Source organism: Colobus angolensis, unplaced genomic scaffold (assembly GCF_000951035.1).
Source record: "Colobus angolensis palliatus isolate OR3802 unplaced genomic scaffold, Cang.pa_1.0 Scaffold225, whole genome shotgun sequence".
Lineage (NCBI taxonomy): Eukaryota > Metazoa > Chordata > Mammalia > Primates > Cercopithecidae > Colobus > Colobus angolensis.
This window is the reverse complement of record NW_012115433.1, coordinates 263,766-286,091: the sequence shown is the minus strand read 5'-3', so window position 1 is coordinate 286,091 and position 22,326 is coordinate 263,766. Positions and strand designations below refer to the sequence as shown.

The 22,326-nt window shown below is 35.8% G+C and overlaps 1 long non-coding RNA gene across 1 annotated transcript in view; it reads right to left on the bottom strand.

The window, feature by feature from the left end:
• The window catches only part of LOC105513224, a 17,842-nt gene extending 12,116 nt beyond the window's left edge, over positions 1–5,726 (bottom strand). Inside the window, exons 1-2 of the long non-coding RNA XR_001001967.1 lie at positions 5,578–5,726; positions 47–125 (exon numbers count right to left, since the gene is read on the bottom strand). This is a non-coding gene — a long non-coding RNA (uncharacterized LOC105513224). The remainder of the gene's footprint in view (positions 1–46; positions 126–5,577) is intronic.
• Positions 5,727–22,326: the final 16,600 nt, after the last annotated feature.

Here is a 22,326-nt window from a genome sequence, read left to right as displayed (position 1 = left end):
TATTATTATAATATTTAATAAAGCTCATTTTGAAAATGCCTTTTACCTATATCTCAACTCAGCCATCAGGAATCAAGTAAGTTTGCGGTCCATAAATAGGATGGGGACAGAATAATCTTGCAGGCCTAGAACAGAATTAGCAGCAGGAATTGAAGAGCAAAATGCCAATAGAGACTTGAAACAAAGAAAAACAAACATCTTAACCCAAATTTCTTGTGACTGAGCTCTTTCTCAGCCATGTGAAATAAATATGCAATTCCATTCTTAATACCCCTACTAATACATGTAAGCATTGATGTTGAACACGCCTTAATGATCTGGGATACATCTGAAAACTAAACTTATGTTCTAGTTTATGGCCATACAATTATAGTTTAAAAAAAAAAAAAAGACTCTAATCAAAAAATGCCTGAGGACTTTAGGGGCTTGATATGAATAGTGGGTGACCCAGAAACCTCCAAGGTGACACCTAATTACAGATACATATTAATACTGGTAGCATTACAAAGTGGCTTTTATTAATAAACTCTGACAAATCCGAGAATGGGTTGTTTGTAGGGGTATAGAGCAGAAATAGATCTGGGTTTTTTTGACAGAGATTTAAGGGAATCCAATTATGAATCAGAAAAATCTGGCTTAATTCTGTTTCTGCAATTACCTTCATAACTGGGAAAACCGCTTATCCTTACTATAAAGATGGGTTTATATTCCTACTCCAAAATTTATTGTGAAAATGACATCTTTTTAAATAATATGTTGAAGAGCCTTATAAATTGACAAAGAAAATGGGGATTCACATATTTAATCAACAAATATTAATTCAACATCAGCTATTTTGTGGGAGGCACAAAACACAGCAGACCTAGCTGCTGTGGACTAGGTAAGAGCTGCTCCACTTAAAACAGGCCTTCCAACAGAGCTTTCTCCACCTAAGTCAGGGAAAGTCACTCAAAGTGAAACAACAGGAACAAAAAGACGAGTCCATCAAGACTGTTGCAAAGACCAGACAGCAGCTTCACGGAGCTCAAACAATAGCAAGGGAAACAGATTGAAGCATTATTATGGAGGCAATAGGTATAAAACTTAGTGACTATCATTTGTGGTGAAGTAGAGAAGGGGAAATAACTGCATTGATCCCAGCCTGCACGATTCTTCAGTGGGAGTATTTCAGTCAAAATTGAGAATAAAAAATTAGGTGTGGAGAAGGGTAGGGTGTGAATAGATGCGTGTTTTTGAGTAGCCTAAGCTATTCAACTGTTAGGCCTAATAGTGAATTACATCTGAGGCTCAGAGAAGAATTCTGGGTGGAGATTTGAGAGTCAATAGTTTATAAGTGATAATTGAAACTGCAGGATGAGTGCATAAAGTTAAAAAAAAAAAAAGGGTGAGAAGAGATAAGGTGAAATAAGAAAAGGATCAAAAACAAAACCTTTGGAAAGAACACTTAAAAAGTTAGGCAGAGACATAAGAGTCAGCAAAACAAAGTAACGCGACCTGAGGTCAAAGGAGAACAGAGTGTAGTCTCACAGACGCCAGGAAAGAAAAACAGTGTTCAGGAAGAGAATGCTCAATCGTGTCAAAAGCTAGAGAGTGTTATATCATAGCCATCAAGAGTTTCATAGCGAAATAAAATAGCCTTTGAAATTCCAGCTTTGCCCGGTATGGACAGCAAGTTATGCAACCTCTCCAAGCTTCTGTTCCACCCTCTTTCAGTTGGGGAAAGGATGCCGTCTCTCTTCCAAGGGCTGAAACGCTTAGTCCTGTCCTGATTATATAAAAAGCACTCAGCAAATATTACCTGCTATTATTAGTTTTAACTATTTTTAATAAAAGGAGGACTGAAAAGTAACTGCTGCATTTTGTAAGTGGGACATGACCTGTCCACCTTTCAAGGGTAGATTCGGAGTAGAAAAAGTAGGAAGCTGGCTGCGTCAGGCTGAACAGCATTCTACTGAACCAGATAAGATTGCCATTCTATACATCAAAATCAGTCCATTATCAGCAATGTCATATGATTCAACCTAGTCCATAGTTGAATAGTTGTGGAGATATTAACTTCTCATTATTTTTTAATATAGTCTTGACATAAGGTGACAACTAGTGAGAGATTTTGGGGTTGGGAGATTTGTTTTTTATTTCGTTTTAAAGAGAAACATGTAAGCCTATCCATAAAAGAATGAGCAGGTGCAAAGGAGGAGAATAAAATTAGATAAGAGGACATTATTTTAAGTCATTCAAGAAAGCGTAGCCACCATAAGCACAGGCTCTCTCACTGTCTAGCTATTGACATTGAAAAAATTACTTAACCCCTCTATTACTCGTTTTTCTCATCCATAAAAATAATAGCAACCATCTCATAAGATTATTGTGAGGTCTCAGAATAATACGCAGCATGTATGATGAGCTCCCTAGTTAATAATACATTATATTTATCATTATTACTACGGCCATTATCAATGTTACCAAGTCCCCATGATCCAACAAGTCAACAGAGGAGACTTTCCAAGTGGGTGAAAACATCAGTTACCTCCCTGGTCTATTCGGGGACCACATGCCCGAATAGAACCAGGTGTAAAATCCTGCACTAGAGAGTCTCTTAAATTCCACCACCAGAGGGTGCCATCTTTGAACTTTAAAAACTTTCCTTGAGCTGTCAGAAGGCCTCAATTAGTTTGAAAATAAGAGAAAGGATATGCTAGTTCCATAGAGATGCCATGACAAATAACACAAACGATGGCTTCAAACAGCAGAAATGTACCCTCTCTGAGTTCTGGAAGCCGGAAGTTCTAAATCAAGGTGCAGGCAGAGTCCTATTTCCGCCAGAGCCTTTCAAGGAAAATCCTTCTTTGCCTCTTCCAGCCTCCAGTAGCTCCAGGTGTTCCTTCACTTGTGCTCACTTAACCTCAATCTGTCTCTATTTTCACATGGTCTTCTCTGTGTCTGTGTCTCCTCTTCTTTTTTTTTTTTTTTAATTATACTTTAAGTTCTAGGGTACATGTGCACAACATGCAGGTTTGTTACATATGTATACATGTGCCATGTTGGTGTGCTGCACCCATTAACTCGTCATTTACATTAGGTATATCTCCTAATGCTATCTCCTCCCCCCTCCCCCCTCCCCACAATAGGACCCAGTGTGTGATATTCCCCTTCCCGAATCCAAGTGATCTCATTGTTCAGTTCCCGCCTATGAGTGAGAACATGCAGTGTTTGGTTTTCTGTCCTTGTGATAATTTGCTGAGAATGATGGTTTCCAGCTGCATCCATGTCCCTACAAAGGACACGAACTCATCCTTTTTTATGGCTGCATAGTATTCCATGGTGTATATGTGCCACATTTTCTTAATCCAGTCTGTCACTGATGGACATTTGGGTTGATTCCAAGTCTTTGCTACTGTGAATAGTGCCGCAATAAACATACGTGTGTATGTGTCTTTATAGCAGCATGATTTATAATCCTTTGGGTATATCCCCAGTAATGGGATGGCTGGGTCAAATGGTATTTCTAGTTCTAGATGCTTGAGGAATCCTCTTCTTTTCTTATGAGGACACTTGTTACTGGATTTAGATCCCACTTAGAGCTCATCTCAAGACCCTTAAAGCAGTTACATCTGCAAAGATGCATTTTGCAAATCTTTCACGTTCACGGGGTCCAGAATTATGGACATTACTTTTCACGGGTCATCATTCGAACTACAGAGGATATCTCTTACATCTTTTTCACCTTCTCCACACGAGGGGTACAGGTTTTACTTATAGAGGTCATGAACTAACCAAATTTATCTCTGATTCTCAGCATTTTCACAATATCAAACCTATTTGGTTTAGTATTAAACTAAACTAGGCATAATTTAATGGCAAATAAGGACATTCAAATATACAATTAATTGTTCTACTTTGTCTAGAATAAGCCTCGCTATGTGCAGCATTTAATAGTAATTGAATCTTTTACTTTTATTCAGTTATACTGCAGACACCACCATGGTTTTGGGAGAACACAAGATAAGTGATATGAAATTTTCTTTGAAAAAATAAAATTTGGTAGTATTTAATATGCATGTATTGCCTAAAATACATTTTGTTTTGTTTACTCTACATGATACTAATAATATGTTCAATGAAAATATGAAACTGCAAATGCTTTATTAATGTGTTTTAACATTGACATTGCAAAAGATTTGTATTATGTTACTATTAAGACACATGATAATCACAAGGATTATGTGACATTATGGCTTTCCAAAAATAGGTTTCTATTACTCATAGACCCATCAAATCAAGAATAGACCTAGCAATATATTTGTTGTAATGCTTCCTCAAAAATAGGAAACTTGAGCTATGTCCCAAATTTTCCCACAGTTAAGCCAACTTGAAGCTGTTACCCTCCCATAAACATCAGTGTCTGTGGGGTGATTAGCACATTAGACTTAAAGATATGAGATCTATTACATATCTGTTATAACATTGCATCTGTGCAGCTGCATAAGTGTGTGTTTGTTTTTCCTGAGACAGAGTCACACTCTGTCACCCAGGCAGGAGTGCAGTGGCACGATCCCAGCTCACTGCAACCTCCACTTTCTGGGTTCAAGTGATTCTCCTGCCTCAGCCTCCTGAGTAGCTAGCACTACAGGCACCTGCCCCCATGCCCGGCTAATTTTTATATTTTTAGTAAAAACAGAGTTTCACCATGATGGCCAGGCTGGTCTCTAACTCTTGGCCTCAAGGGATCTGACCGCCTTGGCTTCCCATAGTGCTGGGATTACAGGCATGAGCTACTGTGTTCAGCATATTATAAACTATTCTTCATTTTCAAAGATGGTATCTCTGAGTGGGCTGGAAGAGACTGTCTGTAATTTCACTTCTGGCTTTCTCATGCTACGTCCTCCAACCTACTATCAGCAGAAATGTCCTTGAGTTGTTTTTCCTATCAAGAAATTGTGCTGACCCAGACTGCTTCTGTTTCCAGATTTGTCCTGTGACAGATGACAAACATTTACAAGGTAGAGATCATGACCAGGGGTGCAATGTGTGGCTTTCTAGTGGAATGAAGCTAATTGCCCTACACAAAAATAGATCAATGATCTTGTTAGCACAGCACTCTAAGCAAATGTTTTTATGCAACAGGTTCAAATTCTGTGTGCACACAAAGAGAGGTGCACACTGTAAAATGCAAGACTGGTGACATCCAAATCAATCCAAAATCCAGTCCACTTTTCATGTGCTAGAATCACTAATTACTTTAATCAAGGTAAAGTATCTTAATTAACACAAATAAGCATTTCTATGGTAACAGACGCATATCAAGCTCAGCCTTTGTACCTGTGATATTTTTTTTCTTGGATGAAAACAGTAGTCCAGAGAGTTTATGCATGAGTATGCATGTGTGTCTGTGTTTAATTGAATGTGAATATTCAGCAGGTTTATTATTTATTATTATCTATATAAATAATACCATTAAACAAGAAAGTCATCTGTGAGAAATAATATTCTCTTAAAGGTGGATTTTTGACCTTCTAGTTCAGCAGAAAGCAAATAAATGACAGATAACCACATGTTCACTAATTTTATAATGCCCACCTTAAAGATGCAGCATGTTCTTCGATAAAGTTCAAAAATAACATTCCAATTTTCAAAAAGGCTGGCCAACATATTGCCTACTAAATCTCAATGGTTTATCCGAGTCCAGCGGCTTCTCCGGCTCAGTAATCCAAACAACATGTCATTCCTAGAGGGCCAGAAATATTGCTATTTGAACACAAAACAATTTGGAAAAAGACGGCTTTCTGCTATGATATATAATAAACCACTGGAACTTTTGTTGACAATCTAAGGTATAAAGGAACTTTCACAATCCAGAATGAAATCTTACAGCACCTATAGATTCATGTGAACATGGGTTTTTTTTTTTAATTTGAGTCATAGACAGTTGTATGGACACAGTTACACAGTCTTGCAGACATCTATTGTATTTATTTGGATTTATTGTATTGTATTTATATCTCCGTGAAGAAGTTAGACTTGTTCTATCTAAACTGATTTTCACAATGCATTATGAGTTTTCCTCCATATTTAGGATATTATGTATTCTAGTTGCACAGAATTCTGTGTTACTTAATATATTTGCAGGCTTTTGAAACTATCTTTTGTTTCACATCATTTCTGTTTTGATGAATTAATTCCTAACCTTGATGCTGTATGTCTGTTAGCTCATTTGGGGAAAAAAAAAAAGCTGTCATCCAAGAAAGGTGAATTAAAGTAGGTTAAAGAGAGAGAGAACTTTTATTACCTGAGGCCCCAAGACAAGAAGCATGATCTGTTCTGTTAAATAATCTCTTTTCATAATAATATTACCCTATTAGTTCAATACTGGTCCATCAGCCTTGTATGGGGCAAAGGAGGATACTTTTTGGCATGACCAATTAAGGGAATATCTAAAAATACATTTAGCACTGTCAAACTGTTTTTCTTTGCTTTCACTGAAATGTTTCATGACCTGACCTGCTGTCAGGGTAGAAAGCAAAATGCTGGCTTTACAGTTGCACCTGGTTTAGGGATGCAGCATTGGCTGATATGTAATATGGTGCCACCCAGACAGGACTACACTATTTCACAGCATTCTGAGTCAGCTGAGCCTCATGACGGCCACAGTGTCACCTGGCCCAACTGAGAAAACTTTCTTCTATCCTACCTTCATGACATCCTAAATCTACTTCATTTGTAATATATTATGAAATCTGTAGTGTATTATTGAGAGTTAAAGGGGTGTGTGTGTGTGTATGTGTGTGTGTGTAGACATGGTCATACACATGTACTAAATATCAAAACTATTCAATTACTCAGAATTTTCATTAGTAGTTTGACTGTTATAGTTAAAATTCAACCATATGTGAAGTTTCAAGAGACATTAATACCAATTACTTCAGGTTTGTTTCAACAAGGTATAGCAAATACTTTGTCACACCTTACAATTGGATAAGCACCTTCCTATGCACTATCACAAATCCTCACACCAATGCAGTGAGCAAAAAAATCTTACTTTCTTGAATTGCACAAGCTCAGAAACAGATATGAGCTGAAGGCCAGGCACAGAGAACTACTCTTGTCTGCACCACAGTAACTTCCACAGGGCAGAAAAGTGTGTGCAGAACTGAGAAGCGGATAGGATTTATCTTTGTTTCCTTTTCTTATTTTTTTCATTTTCTGCCCATGACTTCTCCACAATGCACTACCCAGTGATCTCTTCCTGCTTTGTAGGGCTCTCTCAGAGAAAAAAAAAGTAGGCATGAGGAACACAAAAGAATGAGATTTTTAACATCTCTTCACAGAAAATAACTTTAATAAGAAATATTTGGTAATTTTGCCATCTTTGTGGGAGCCCCATAGAAACAGTATGTTATTGATATGTTTAGAATTCTCCATAGGAAATGAGTCTGCATGAAACTATTCAACGGGATATATGTTCAAGCAATGTCTATTCATTCTAAAGATGGAATTTCAGCTACACTTTCACTTATTCATCCATTTACATCATGTTTTACTGCTCTCATCGGGTGAGAGCTCTTCCTTGTTAGACTGAATTCCACTTAATTTGTTACCTCCATTCGTACCTGAGAATAAGAGATAATGTGCTTAAATTTCACAAGTATCTGTCAATTAGATTGCACTCCGACTTTTTCCATCCAGGTTCTAAGATTCTGCCAATAAATTTTACAAAATTGACAGTTCTCATTCTGGCAGAGCATGTTATTGAGGCTAATAAACAATTATATATCATAATAATAGTAAAGAACAGAAGCTTAATTAGTATATGTGCTATTGACTATGCCCCATTTATTAAGTTGAAACTTGATGTGGAATCATATTTATATAGTCAGAAAATCATTTGCATACTTTCCTATGGAGGCACGAGATGAATTTCAATAGTATTTATAAAATCTTTTGTGGGCCTCCCTGGAAGAGCTGTTTTGAGGATTAATTGTTGACTCTAAAGTGCTTATGATAACACACAAATGCTAACAAATGACTCAAACAGGCAGCATAGCCATAGAAATCATGATGAGTTGACATCCTTTAGCTCTACAGTTTAAGGACAGGAGAGTGTGTAACTTCAAAATCAATGAAATAAGAGCTATAGATACTTGAAAATTAGAAGCTTTGTTGTTAGTGAAGAGATAACTGGGAAAGGAGTAGCTTTATGTATGGCTAGGTGAGTGGCGGTAAAATGTATAGAAACAAAATGTTAGAACAAGGAGAAACCCAGCGGATCCGTATATAAATAACATTATTTTATGGAGAGGCCAAGTGTCTTAGGCAGAACCCACAGTAACTAAAACACAGCCAATTCTTTTAACTTGTAGTTTAGTTCTCCTTCCAATAAAACACTGGATTACATCTGCCCCAAGACAAAGTATAAAAGGCACATATTTTTCTTTGCTATTCTTTCTTGCTTAATTTCACCCTCAACCCAAAACTCCCAGGCACTAGATGTGCTCAAATGCTGACTTAAGGGTCTTTTGTTCATTTCCTCTTTCATCTCAGCTCTTCGCATTCTCAGATCCTCTTGTTCCCAGATCTCACTTTATACTGTACATGCATATTTCCACCCCATCAAACTTTTTTCTGCCACCCTGAGTTGCCTTTTAGGTATTAACTAATTTATTATTCATTATTAATGAAAAATCTGCATACTGAAGACATTTTTACTGGATGTTTGCATTTTAATAGATTTACTAACCCCAAGAAATTGATTTTTGTGATGACAATGTCGTCCTTGGGATAGGTCAATAGCACAGATGTCTTTGGCAAAAGAGTCATTTAGTGAGTCACCAAAACCAAATCTTGCAGCTGAAGGCTACTTGACTACTTCCTATATCTCTCCTAAAAGTGAACAAGATGAGATGAATAAAGAGGTCAGTTTTTCAGAAGGATAAACTGGAAATAGAGTGCCCCTATCAAATAAAACACTTCATTCGTGTAGAACATTTCGGAAGCATTGCAAGCAAAACAAAATTAGACAATTTTGCTCTTCTTAGAATTTTCTATTTTGTTTGCATTTTCAAACTTACTGTCATAAATGTTTTACAGTGTTTTCTTACTATCTTCTTACTCTTTGTGTATCTGTGGTCATGTGTTCCTATTTTCATTTCTAATATTTTCCATGCAAGTTTTCCATTTTTTAGTTTGAATAAATTTTATCAGTGCTTGTATTAATATTGTTTCATATCAAACTTTAACATAATAAGCTTTTTGAATTTTATTAATTTATTTTCTACCTTAATATTTAATGTATTTTTATTTCCTTTGGATGTATTCCTTTTTTTAGCCTTTGCCTCTGAAGATGGATACTTATCTCCTTTATCTGATTTCTTTTGTTTTCTAATATCAGTATTCTTAGCTTTTTTCCCTCTAGGTTCTTCTTTAGCTTCACGCCACAATTTTGATATAATTTTTTTATTATAAAGATATAAGCATTCTTTTATTTCCTGTTATTGCTTTTCCTTTGACCCTTAAGTTAAATATAATATTAAAATAACAACTAAACATGGCCAGTAGGGAAATTACATTACAGTAAATAGCATAACTCAATATATTACCCATTCTTTTCATCAGCACAATTGATGTTTTAAAATTATTTGTTTATTCATCCCTTCATTCATTCACATTTCCCCTACAGAACTATTTTATAATGAGGTCAAGATGTCATTGGTTACCATTTGGAACAACAATATAAACTGAAAGGAGTTGAGAAACTTTGAATCTTAAACAAACCAGTTTGGACCAAAGAAGAAATAAGGACAAATATGTAATGGCAGAGTCTCATGTTGGCACCATTTTGCACCAGATTTCTTGGATTACTGATATTTACTTCATCTCTTTGACATTGCAACAGTCTGATAGTGTTCATGAGAAATTTAAAAGACCTTTCTAGGTCAGTAGATTTATAGAACCAATGCAGAAACTCCTGTTAAATGCCAGACTTTTGGAAACTTAATCAATCTTTGCTGCAAATAGGTCCAAGTCCCTGAGTGCTGGCTCTAGGGATGTAGAAAAATATCCAAATCGTGCTTTAACTATAAATTTTTTTTGCTTGAAGGAAATTGAAACTTGAAACTACCCTTTGATATTGCCTGCCATGGAATTTAAATGTGAAATTAAAGCATGAGCAAATTGAGAGACACAGAGAGAGAGAGAGAGACAGAGAGAGAAAAACAGAGAGAGATCAACTTTCATTTGCTCTATTTTGTCCTTAGATTGAATCTCACTTATGCATTCACTGTTTCATTCAACAAGCAAAGAGTAAGTGCCCATTATCACCACCAGGTACTGTCTCAGGTACAGCAATGAGACAAGCAGGGAACCTGATCTCACAGAGCTTACCTTCTAGTGAGGGGGCGAGAAACAGTAAACAAATATAAAACGTAGTTATAATTTTTATTTTTTAAAAAAATAGTAGGGCAAAGTAATTGAGTGTCTGGGAGCCTACCCTGGAATGGTGATCACAAAACCTCTCAAAGGTGAAAACATTTAAACTGATGCATGAGTATTAAAAAGAATCAAACTAAATAAACACTCTATGGACAAATCATTTCAGTGGTGGAAATAGCTTGGGCAAATTCCACAAGGGAGGAATGAGATTGATGCGTGTTAAGGACACTAAGAAGGCAAGCATACCTGGAATATAGTAAAAAGGAAGAATTGTACAAGATAAAGTCTGAGAGAGTGCGTAGGCCAGGATCCCTTAGGGCCTCATGGGCCATGGTGAAGAGTCTGAATTAAATCCAAGATGATGGGAAACTGCAGAAGGATTTCAAGCAGGGGACTGCCATTTAATCACATCCTCCTCATTATTCCTGCAGGCCCAAGGGCGTTGAAGATGTTTGGTCTGTAAATTGCCAAAACACTATCAACCTATCTTTAGTTTGGTACTACATAAAGTTTGGCTCCCAAGGTATAATTTGTAAACTAAATGATATTATTCTTATACTGTGACCTGGGGAAAAGAAAATATTCAGTGTATCAATTTCAAGTGCCTGAATATAAGAAGAAAATCTAATGTACTCTAGCTAGAAAGATTACAGTGCATCTTGTAAATATTTCTCCAGTGTATAATTCCCTACTTGGATGAGTTTTTACCTTGAATCAAACTTTAGTCTGTTCCACCCAAAGGAAAATAGAATACAAATTACGAATTCTTTCAAAAATAAAGGAAAAATGATATTCTACAATAAATGCAGAAGCCTGTGCTCTATCATCGTTCTTGCATCCAGAGATCATTGTAGAATGACAGCTTTGCTAACAGGGCATTTTTGGGTAAGGCCATGGTCTGCTGAAATAGAGCTATTAGGAAAACAAATGATTCTCTTTAGCATCTTTGCACTAGCGTAAGTTTTATGCAGCTATATCATGCTGTAGCCTTCACTGATATACAGCGATTCTTCTGAAGAGTTTTAAAGACAAAGCAGTGGCAGAAGTTATCATTCACTTGCAATATTAAAAACCAACTAGAGTCATAAAATATCATAGAAAATATCACCCACCCTGAATTCTCATTTACCAAGGGTCAATAACTGATATTTTGATGCATTTCCCCTTATTCATTAGATTCATTTACCTGATTAAATGTATTCTGTCACTGTATTAAAATGCTTACTTTTCCATATGTCATCAATCCTGATGTTTTAGATTATTCTTACTTAAAAAAGCAAATTAAGGTACCTGCATGCTCTTTAATAAAGGCAAAAATCATCTCTTAAACTCAATTAAGATTTACTCTAAAATGATTACATGAACATGCTATTTTTAAATAACAGAAATAATTTAAATACTTTCACAATTGGGGAATTTTGGAGAAAGCAAGAGAAGGATGTTAGTTATGATAAAGGTCAGGGTTTATGAAATGGAACAGAAAGGAAAACCTAAATTAAAGCACACTAATTAGCTGTGACCAGCATACATTCTCTCTATTCACACCTCTAACCAAGTCAACGTTCCAGGCAGGCATAGAGATGGGGCAAGATACTTATAGAGTTTAAGCCAAGTACGGTTTGCCTACACCTGAGAAGCTACTCGTGGGATATTAGCAAACGTTACATGGGTGTGGCAGCTGTTTATATTTGAAAACACCTATAAAAAGAAGAACAGACCAAAAACAGACTTTCTGATTCCAAACTTTTCAGGATGGAGTCCAAGCATCTATCTTTAAGAAAACACTAAAACCATCTTTTTCTAGTCATATCTGAACTTATCCCTCCTTTTTCAAAACATGCTTGTCAAGTAGATTTTTGTTCTTTCTTCTACTCCAGATATTTTATTGTCATAAATGCTTTGCACTATGCCTAGAATACTCAGTTTTGGATTTCTTAAAATCCAAACATTTTTTGCTTTTTCTAAAAACATTCTTAAAACAAATCTTTCTTTCAATCACAATATTCCAATGATAATTCCCTAAGAACAGGAAGGAAATTTAGAAATAAGAAATACAATTGGAAAAAAAGCATATAGATTGTCAACTGCGAAAACTATTTTATTGTTTTATTTGTCTTTGTTGCTGTTGTTTTGTTTAATCTTACTTAGAGTTTGCATCCAGAAAACTAAAACGTTATTTCCTAATCTAGGCCCTAATGTTACCTATTAGGTGGGTGCCTAAGATAATTGTGGTTTTTCCTATTAACTTCAATGACAAAAACCACAGTTACTTTGGCACCAACCTAATAAATGTTAACGTTTTCCTTTCTAAAGCATCCCAAAACAATGCTGGACACTATGTTCAGCCTCCAAGTTGCAGCAATCTTTTATAGATGATCTTGAAACAGCACTCTAGTTACCCTGCTGATGAGCAGGGTGGTACCAAGCTACCATGGCCCTCAATCTTCTGTGTGCTAAGGACTCAGCTAGCTTCTAGTTAGATTCACTCAAACACAGCAGCAGGATCAACTCTACCAAACCATTCCACTTGTCAGCCACAAATACATACAATCTTGCACACTTAATTTTAGAATGTAATTCATGGGATTATTTCCCAAATCCCTCAGCACGGCATCTGTTCAGAGTTGGCTCATATACATAGTCTGACAGTTTTTATTCCTTTCCCAAGAGAATCTCTTAATGATATCAACTTTTCAGTCATCTTTGAACAGTAAGTGCTGTCTCTGATGTCAAGCTTTGGAATTGCTGCATCTAAATATTGTTACCCAACTATTGATTATGGCTTATATTTTGTAAGACATTCATTCACAAATGTTTTTTGAGGGACTACCATTTGCCTGACACCATACTTATAACTAGGAATTAAAAAATGTTAAACAGGCATGATCTCTGTCCCCAAGAAACTCAAGATGGGAGGGCTAGGGGGAACCAGAGTCAAAAAAGTTTAGGGTGGGAAAGGGAAGGGAGGTCTACTTCTTATCATGGCTTCACACCAGAGGTTCTTCCAGTTCATGTAGTTCTACCACTCTTCTAAAGGGATACAATAACATAGGCACAGAAAGGAGATTAGAGTCTGTAAGCCTTAATTTCCACATCAGCGTGCTTTCTGCTACATAACTGAAACTAAAATTTGACTAGCATTTATATAAAAGTTTTCCTACTTTTGTTGTTATTGCAGACATCTTTCAAGGCCCAGAGACATAATATTTGCAAATTTTAACAAACGACTATAGGATAGGAGACATACACTTTTTGTTTATGAGTCAGAAAGTTTAGTTACACAGAAGAAAACTACAGAGCACCTGTCCTCTGAGGAGAGTCCCATATTTCACAGATAGTGTTCAATTATTCCTTACAATATTCCTATGATGCACCATGATGAGATTACTTGTATTATGCACAGCACTTTTCCTCCTTGGACCTTCAAGGTGCCTTTTACAGAATCAAACATAAAAGAAGGTAATTCTCATAGTGCTCCAGGGAGATGGAAAAATATATTAAAAACCATGGAAAGACCAAATCACTATTGGTGGCTAGGGAAATAAGAGTCACTGAGAGTTAAGGGACTACACAACAACTCTGGGGAAAAAAAATTTGTCCCTACTTTTTAAAGCAACAGACCCTCTTACAACATGTTTATGTATGGCTGTGTTCAGGGAGTATAACTGGAACTAGAAGAGCAGAAGCAGTTAAGGGAAAAGAAAAACCCATATTGGTTCAAAGTCTTCAGGAGTCAGGACAAATGGAAAAGGTGGGAAAATGCTCTGTTGCTCTCATTTTTGTTCATTTATAAGTTCATGCATTTCACACATATATTTTGTGTACAGTGCTAGAAAAAGAGGATGACAGAAATGAGTGCAACAGTTCCAGGTCTTCCTGTCTGCAAGTCCACATCCTTCAGTAGCAAGGGAAACAAAGAGAGAGTGTATGAAATCTACAAAGGCAGCGATATTCACATCTATGTCCACCATGCCAGGCACATTGTGAGCAACTCAGTATTTACTGAATACATGAATGACTTAATGAATGGGTTTCAAAGCATAGAGAGGTGAAGTTAGGTTACTACATGCCCTTGAGCTTTTCATTTCTACGGTGAGTTCAAACAAGTTTCACTTTATGGTGGTTTCCTGTAACCTGATTGAAACACACACACACACACACCATTTTATGAGTGGGGGAAACTGATTTTAACAGACTTCCCTAGATTTACATAAGAAGCAGAGGGGACTTCACAACATGTCATTGTCACTCCCAGTTTAGAGATTTCTATATTAAATGAGATGACTGCAAATTAAATGTTCTACTGTCCCAATGAAGCATACACTGCCCCTCTCCAAATCTTCAACAGCGTGATGTTCCTTAGTTATCAGAGACCACATAATAACCACAGCCTGTGGCTGTTGATCAGCGTAGCCCTACTCTTTCCTGAGGATGTCTGGGTCTCCTATTCCTGCAGTGACAGAATGGATCCTCACATCCATCTTCTACTGAGCCAACCTAATTAGTTTCTGATGAATCTTAGTGATAGCTTATGCATTTAGACACCAAGAATTTTAATTGATCTCCAATTCTTCAATCTCTTTAATATATGTTGGCAAGAAACTATTTTCCTCTTATTCTGTTTTCTTGCAGATATTTTAATAATACGTACCTTCTTGCAGTTGCCGTTGGGATTTACATAGCAAATGTAAGGTGTTTTTTTGTTTACTTATGCGAAGATGAATATTAACTTTTTTTATTTCTGAAGAAACATCATGTGACCAATGTATCTGAACTTCGGGAAAAATAATATCAGTAGATATTACTGTTCCTAAATATAAGGGAAAATATCCCTAGTCTCAAAAATTTGTCAAAAAATTTGTTCAAAAAGGATTTCACGGCTTAACAATGTCTCCAGAATTTATGGTTTGCATCATTGGGCCCATTCATTCTTTTAATTTTTAAGTGAAAACGCAAAGCATGAGGGAAAACAAATAGCAAACAGCCATGAAACCAGTCGAAACTGATGTATTACCAGGATCAACTTAAAGGCTAAGGCAGCACATACACATGCTGGACTTCATTTTTTGAAAATTATAGTGATATATTTTGTGGAGATAACTTGGGGAGGCATTTTTATAATGATCTGCATATACAGGATAAATAATATGACTCAAGCTACAAGAATAAATGTTTGTTATTTGTTTTTAAAAAACTATTTGGGGAAAAACAGAAGCCGCTATCTAATCTTGTATTAATAACTCAAAATAAGGAAAAAGTATATATATTTATCAGAAATAATAAGAAATTAGAAATGGACAACAACATCCTTCAATTCCATATGTCAGTAAAGAAGATACACAATGCTGGGTATGATGTCATTGATAATTGAAATATAAAGTGACTATGGCAGGGGAATTTTAAAATAAACTGTCCAACCAAAACCCCAGCATCTTTGACAAAAGAAGAAGCACTGCTTGTAGCTTAGTTATCTCTACTTCACAAAAGTATATATATGAAGCATATATGTGCTCTGTATTAGTCTGTTTTCATGCTGCTGATAAAGAAATACCCGAGACTGGGAAGAAAAAGAGGTTTAACTGGACTTACAGTTCCACATGGCTGAGGAGGCCTCATGGAGGGAGGCAAAAGGCATTTCTTACATGGAAGTGGCAAGAGCAAACGAGAAAGAAGCAAACGTGGAAACCCCTGATAAAACCATCAGATCTCGTGAGACTTATTAACTATCTCGAGAGTAACACAGGAACGACTGGCCCCCATGACTCAGTTACCTCCTCCTGGGTCTCTCCCACAACACATGGAAATTCTGGGAGATACAATTCAAGTTGAGATTTGGGTGGGGACACAGAAAAACCATATCATGCTTAAAAGTATTTTTTAACCACAGAGATGATATTTTTCATCAGGGGGTAAAATTAAAAAGGGACCATTTTTAGGCATCGATTCTAAAGAAAGTGCTGATATGAAAAAAAAACACACACACAAGAAACAGCAGGGTAATGACAAACTGATGTTTTCAAATATTATTTTTGAAAAAAGGTTTTTGAAGAACAATAAAAATAGAAAGCTATAGCCAAATTGAAATAAATAAGAGGGTATACAAGTATATTCTATAGAAAAAAGGAAGTAGAAATTTAAGGTAGGAAAATGGGCAGAGAGAAGAAAAGAAGAGGTCAAGGGAGGAAGAGAATAAAATGGTGGAAACTAACAATAAATTCTCCTCCACAAATAAAAGGCAAAGTAATAGGACGAGGTAAAACAACTGTCTAGAAAACAAACTGGTAGAAACTTTTCAGCCAAAATTAAAATAAATGAGATTAATCTGATCAGTAAACCGTTTTCACAGTTTGGGGAAAGAAGTTTTCGGGTGAAGGGGTAATATAAAAGCCACCCTAAAGAGATTAGGACCTGAGCCTGCAGAAGTTCAACTCATTGCCAGGGAGATTCTATAACACAGAATGAATGTGGTAACAGAAACTGTAGAGGACTGCCCATCGTTTTCTGAAATCCAACTAAATCCTCTCTCCCAACTTAGAAAAGAAAATTAGGATTTGAAAGCCACACATTTCATATTATCAGGTATATTGAGGTGTCATTGGCATACATACAATAAAATCCACATGTTTACACCCATAGAACCATCATAGCGATAAGATCCATCATCACCCACAAATGTCTTCTTGGACCACTCCCAACCCACCCACTGCCTTGCACTTCTTGGACCACTCCCAACCCACTGCCTTGCATCCCTTTACCCATGTTTTGTAACTACTGATTAGTCTGTATATTCTAGAATTTTGTAGATGAAATTACACAATCTGCACTCTTTTTGATCTCACTTTATTTTCTCGAATTGGTATAATGTGTTTATCCACCCATCTGTCAATGGACACTTGGTTTATTTCGAGTGGTTATTTCTAATAAACCTACTGTAAGTATGCATGGACAGTCTTTGTGTGTACTTAACACATTCATTTCTCTAAGCTAAAGGCCACAGAGTAAAAACCCCAAATCACATAACCAATGTTTCCTGATATTGGTAGTTTGTGTCTTTTATCTTTTTTTTCTGATCATTCCAACTAGAGCTTTATTCATTTTATGGACCTTCTCACAGAACTGGCTTTGGTTTCATCATTTTTTTTTTTCTATTTTCTACTTCTGCTGCTGTTGTTTTTAATATTAATCTGCCCAGATCTTCATTGTGTCCTTTCTTTGGCTTACTTTGGGCGTCATTTGCTCCTCCATATTTAATATTGTAGGGTGGAATCTGAATTGAGTGTCATTTCTTTGTCCCAGTATAAGTGTTCAGGACTATACATTTTTCTCTAAATAATGTTTTCGTTGCAGTTGAAGTTTCAGAAGCCTGTGGTCATACATTTTTCTTTAGTTGCATTCAATGAGTTTTAAAATATTAAATTTCTATTTTCATTTATTTCACAATACTTTTTAATTTCTCTTGGAGTTCTTAATTGATTCATAAGTTATGGATAAATATGCTATTTTGTTCCCAAATGTATGGATATAATCCAAATATTTTTCTATATTTGATTTCTAGGTTAATAACATTGTGATAAGACAATATTATCTTATAGGAACTGAATTTTTGAAAATTACTTGAGACTATGTTCCAGAATGTGGCCTACATTGGTAAATTATCAATGCACATTTGAAAAAAAAATGTGTTTTATTGTGGTTAGTGCAGTAGTATATAAATATTGATTTGGTAAGTTGGTAAATAGTATTGTTCAAGTCCTTTATATACTTGCTGAAGTCTTTTTTCCTTAACTCTTTGAAAGAGAGCAGTTTAATCTACTCTAATTGTTGATATGTCTATTTGTCCTGCAAATTGTCAGTTTTTGCTTCACAATTTTTGACACTCTTACTAAATACATACATTTTATGATTTTTATTTTACTTTGAGGAACTGACCTGCTTATCAATATTTAACGACTCCCTTTTTCCTTTGAGATATCCTTTACCCTGAAATCTACTTTATCTACTATTAAAATTGTCACTCCAACTTTCTTCTCTTTAGTGTATATTTTGTGTGCAGTCTCTCAATTCTCATCTTTTTACTTTTAAACTATTTCTGTCCTTACATTTAAAGTGGGTTTTTTCAAAACAGTATATAACTGGGTCTTTCTTTATGTAATCTGATCAATTCTGCAACTCAGTTGGGATATTTAGATCATTTACATTTAATGTAATTATTGATCCATTTGGATTTACATGTACTATCTCTAATATCTTATTTGTTTTTAATTTGTTCCATAGTTCTTTTTCCCCTTTCACTCTTTTTATCCTTCTTTGGTTCAATCATATATTTCTTTATAATTTTATTTTTTGTTCATTTAGCATAATTCTTTGTTGTGCTATTTTAGTCATTACCTTTGGGCTTATAATATACATCTTATCACAGCTAACCTCCAAATTATATTATTTTATTATAGTATAAGAAATTTACAGTAGTATAGTTCCTTATCTTTTGGCTTTTGTATTATTGTGGTTATACATCTTTTATACATGGCATAAGCCACAAAATGCATTGTTATGATTTTTAGTTTAAACAGACCATTGTCTTTTACTGAGTTTAAATAATTTTAAAAGTTTTAATGTTTATCTGTATAGTTACAGAAAATATAGACCTAGATCTACAGAAAAAAACTGTATTATTTTCTATAGATCTAGATTTGCATGCTGTATCATTTTATTTTTGTTGGAAGAATTCTCTTTAAAAACTCTTACAGTGTGATGTTAAAGAAAATATCTTCCAGTGACACCTGTGAAAGCATAGTAAGAAAGACTTTACTCGGGACCATTGTGATGGGTATAGAGACCACTGCAACAAGGTCTTGCAAGAAGAGACAGACTGTGATCATCTCCAAATACAACATGGGAAAGTACGAATTTACAGTCAAGGAAAAGGGTGGGGATCAATGGCTAGCAAACTACGAATAGGAAACATCAGGCATAAGGAGAATTCTGGCTAACAGGATTGACCTAACAGGATTCTTGCTAAAGACAGGCTAGGGTTATTTTATACATTCCTCGGGAGATGGTGGAGGATCAGAAACTTGATCAGATATTGACTGTGATCAGATATCAAAGATGGGAGTTCTTTCAAATTTAATCAGCCGGGTTCTCTGCTAAAACTGTATTTTACAAGGAAGTTCATAGATGTTCCTAGGAGAAGGTTCAGAAGTCTGTCTAAAGTCTGGCCAAGCAGAGAATCTTTGTCAGTGAAAACTTCTTTCAGATTTTGGATATCTGAAAAAAAAAAGTTTTTATTTCATTTCGCGTTTCAAAGATATTTTCACAAAGATTTACTATGGAATTTCTATAATAAATTCTAGATTAAAAGAGGAGGTTTTTTTTCCTTTCATTACTTTAAGGATGTTGCTACACTCTCTTCTCACTTGTATTCTTGCCAGTGAGAAATTTGCTTGTCATTCTTGTTTTTGCCACTTGGTATTTAACATGCTCTCCCTGCCCTGCAGCTGCTCTGAAGATTTTCTCTCTCTCACTGTTTTAAGCAATTTCATTATAATAGGCACTGATCTGTGGGTTTAGTTTTAATTATATATTGAAAATTTTCAGGCATTGTTTTTTGTTTTTCTTTCCCTCCCACTTCGGAGAGTCCAATTACACATATATTGGCTTCTTCAGTTGTTTCTTTGTTGCTTTGGTAGTTATTTTTAATTTTTTTTTTTTGTTTTTTTTTCTTTTTGAAAGGCTTTTGTTGTTTTTTTTTAATTTTCCTTTTTTTTTTTCTTCTGATGTTGATCTACTGTTAATGCTATCAATGTGTTTTTTTATCCTTGATATTATAGCTTTCATCTCTGAAAATTGCATTTAGATCTTCTTAAAATTCCACATTTGTAGTTAACATGTTCAATCTTTCCTCTAGCTTCCGGAACATATGGAATACATTCATAATGACTGTTTAAATATTGTTGTCTACTAATTTTATCATGGGTCATTTCTGGGCCCATTGTGATTGATGGATTTTTCTCTTCATTATGAATAGTGTTTTTCTGCATCTTTGCATGCCCAGCAACTTGTGATTCTTCACCAGACTTTGTGAATTGTATCCTGTTGGGGAGGTGCTGCATATTTTTGTATTACTAAAAATCTTGTGCTTTCTTTTGAGACATGATTAAGTTACTTAAAAACAAGTTGACCCTTTTAGGTCTTGCTCTTAAGTTTTGCTAGATGGGGTTTAAGCAGCATTTGGTCTGGGGTTAAATTAACCTTTACAAAGGCATGACACTCCTGAGTACCTTACCCAGTGTCCCATGAATTATGAGGTTTCAGGTCTGGCTGTTGAGAACAGACATAACCTGGGTCCCCCTCCCTATGGCACAGCCTAGAAACTCCCAAGGCAGTAAACAGGAGCAGTGCAGAGATTGCCTTTCTTGCGTCCCTCACCTGTTCTCTCAGGGTTAATGTACCTTTTTGCCTGATGTCTAGTTTCTTGAAAGCCTTCATTTCACACATTTTGTCCTGCTTGTTAGCTGTTTCAGATAATAGAGTAAATCTTATTCCACCTTGAACATAATGGAGGAGTCACACAAATTTGGTTTCATCTCATTGATTTTATTCAAAAAATATTTGTAACCCGTGGTATTTTTGCTGTTATTTGTAACATGTCATTCATAATAAACTGTGCCCCATGATTGGTGTGTGTCACTGTGCACCTAAAAGACAGAAAGTATTTATTCAATTAAAGACATCCTCCTAGAAGAAAACACCTAGGAAGGCCACGGTTGTCTCAACATAAGTACATTTCCGCATAGGCATTAGCACTCTAAGACTGAAAACACAGTTCTGGAAGACTAGGATTGAATTTTTTTTTGCAGGACTAGGTATCTTAAAAGGAAGAAGCAAGGACCTTATTACCTAGGGAGGGGTTCATGTAGACATTACTGTGGATACATCTGGCATTTGCCAACATATGTCACATTCTACAAACTTGGATTCCTGTGGTCAAGTTCACAAGGTATTATTGGCAAACTCATGGGGTTGCAGAGGATATAGACTAGAGACGGTGGAGAGAAGATGTTTCAATCAGTATTTCTAGAATTTATCCCACAAATCAAATATTCAGGCAGCATGAAGAACCACTCACACCTAGGGGGTCCTGGAATACTCTCAGCTTATCTTCAGCAGTAGAACCTGTCTCAGAGAAAAAAAGTGTTCTGGATGTCCTTCTTACTGGTTTGAGGACCCGGAGTTACTTAGTACAGAGCATTCCAAAAAAGCAATAGGGCAGTGATGAGGATGAGGCTCAGAAGTTGCATATGTGTCATCTGAAAGCCTGCCAATTTCAGGGTAGCAGTCTCCAAATCAAGGCAGGAAACAGTGAACAGAGCCTTTCATATGCATGCATGACTCAGTGAAGACTGCTCAGCTCCATTTACAAAAAAGAACTCAACAGGGGAGTTCTTGACGATCAGATGGACCTAGTTCTTAAACCTGCAGAATCCATACCCCTCAGATTGGTCTACAATTTTATGACCCCTGTTCTTATAAGATCCTTAAGAGTTATTTTGTGAGGTTATTAAAATGAAATAAAATTGAGGGATTTGGTCTTAAAAAGAAAAATGAGGAAAGCAAAAAGTCTGCTATATAAATTACAGACTTTTGAAGGAAACAAAACTATATTTCAGAAGGGTTTCGTTGCTGAAGAAAAGCTTTGTGAGACTCACTTTGGTCTCAAGAGGGAAATAAAATCATGTAGTCTGTTTCTCACATTGGTAGCGGAGAGTGGATGCAAGACAACTTCCACTGTGCAAGCCCAAGCCGGGTCTGCTCCTCTTCTCATTTCCTTTGTTAGTAAAAAAAAAAAAAGTTTAATCATTTCAGTCCTTTACTGAGCCCCATTCCTTTACTTCCTCTTGG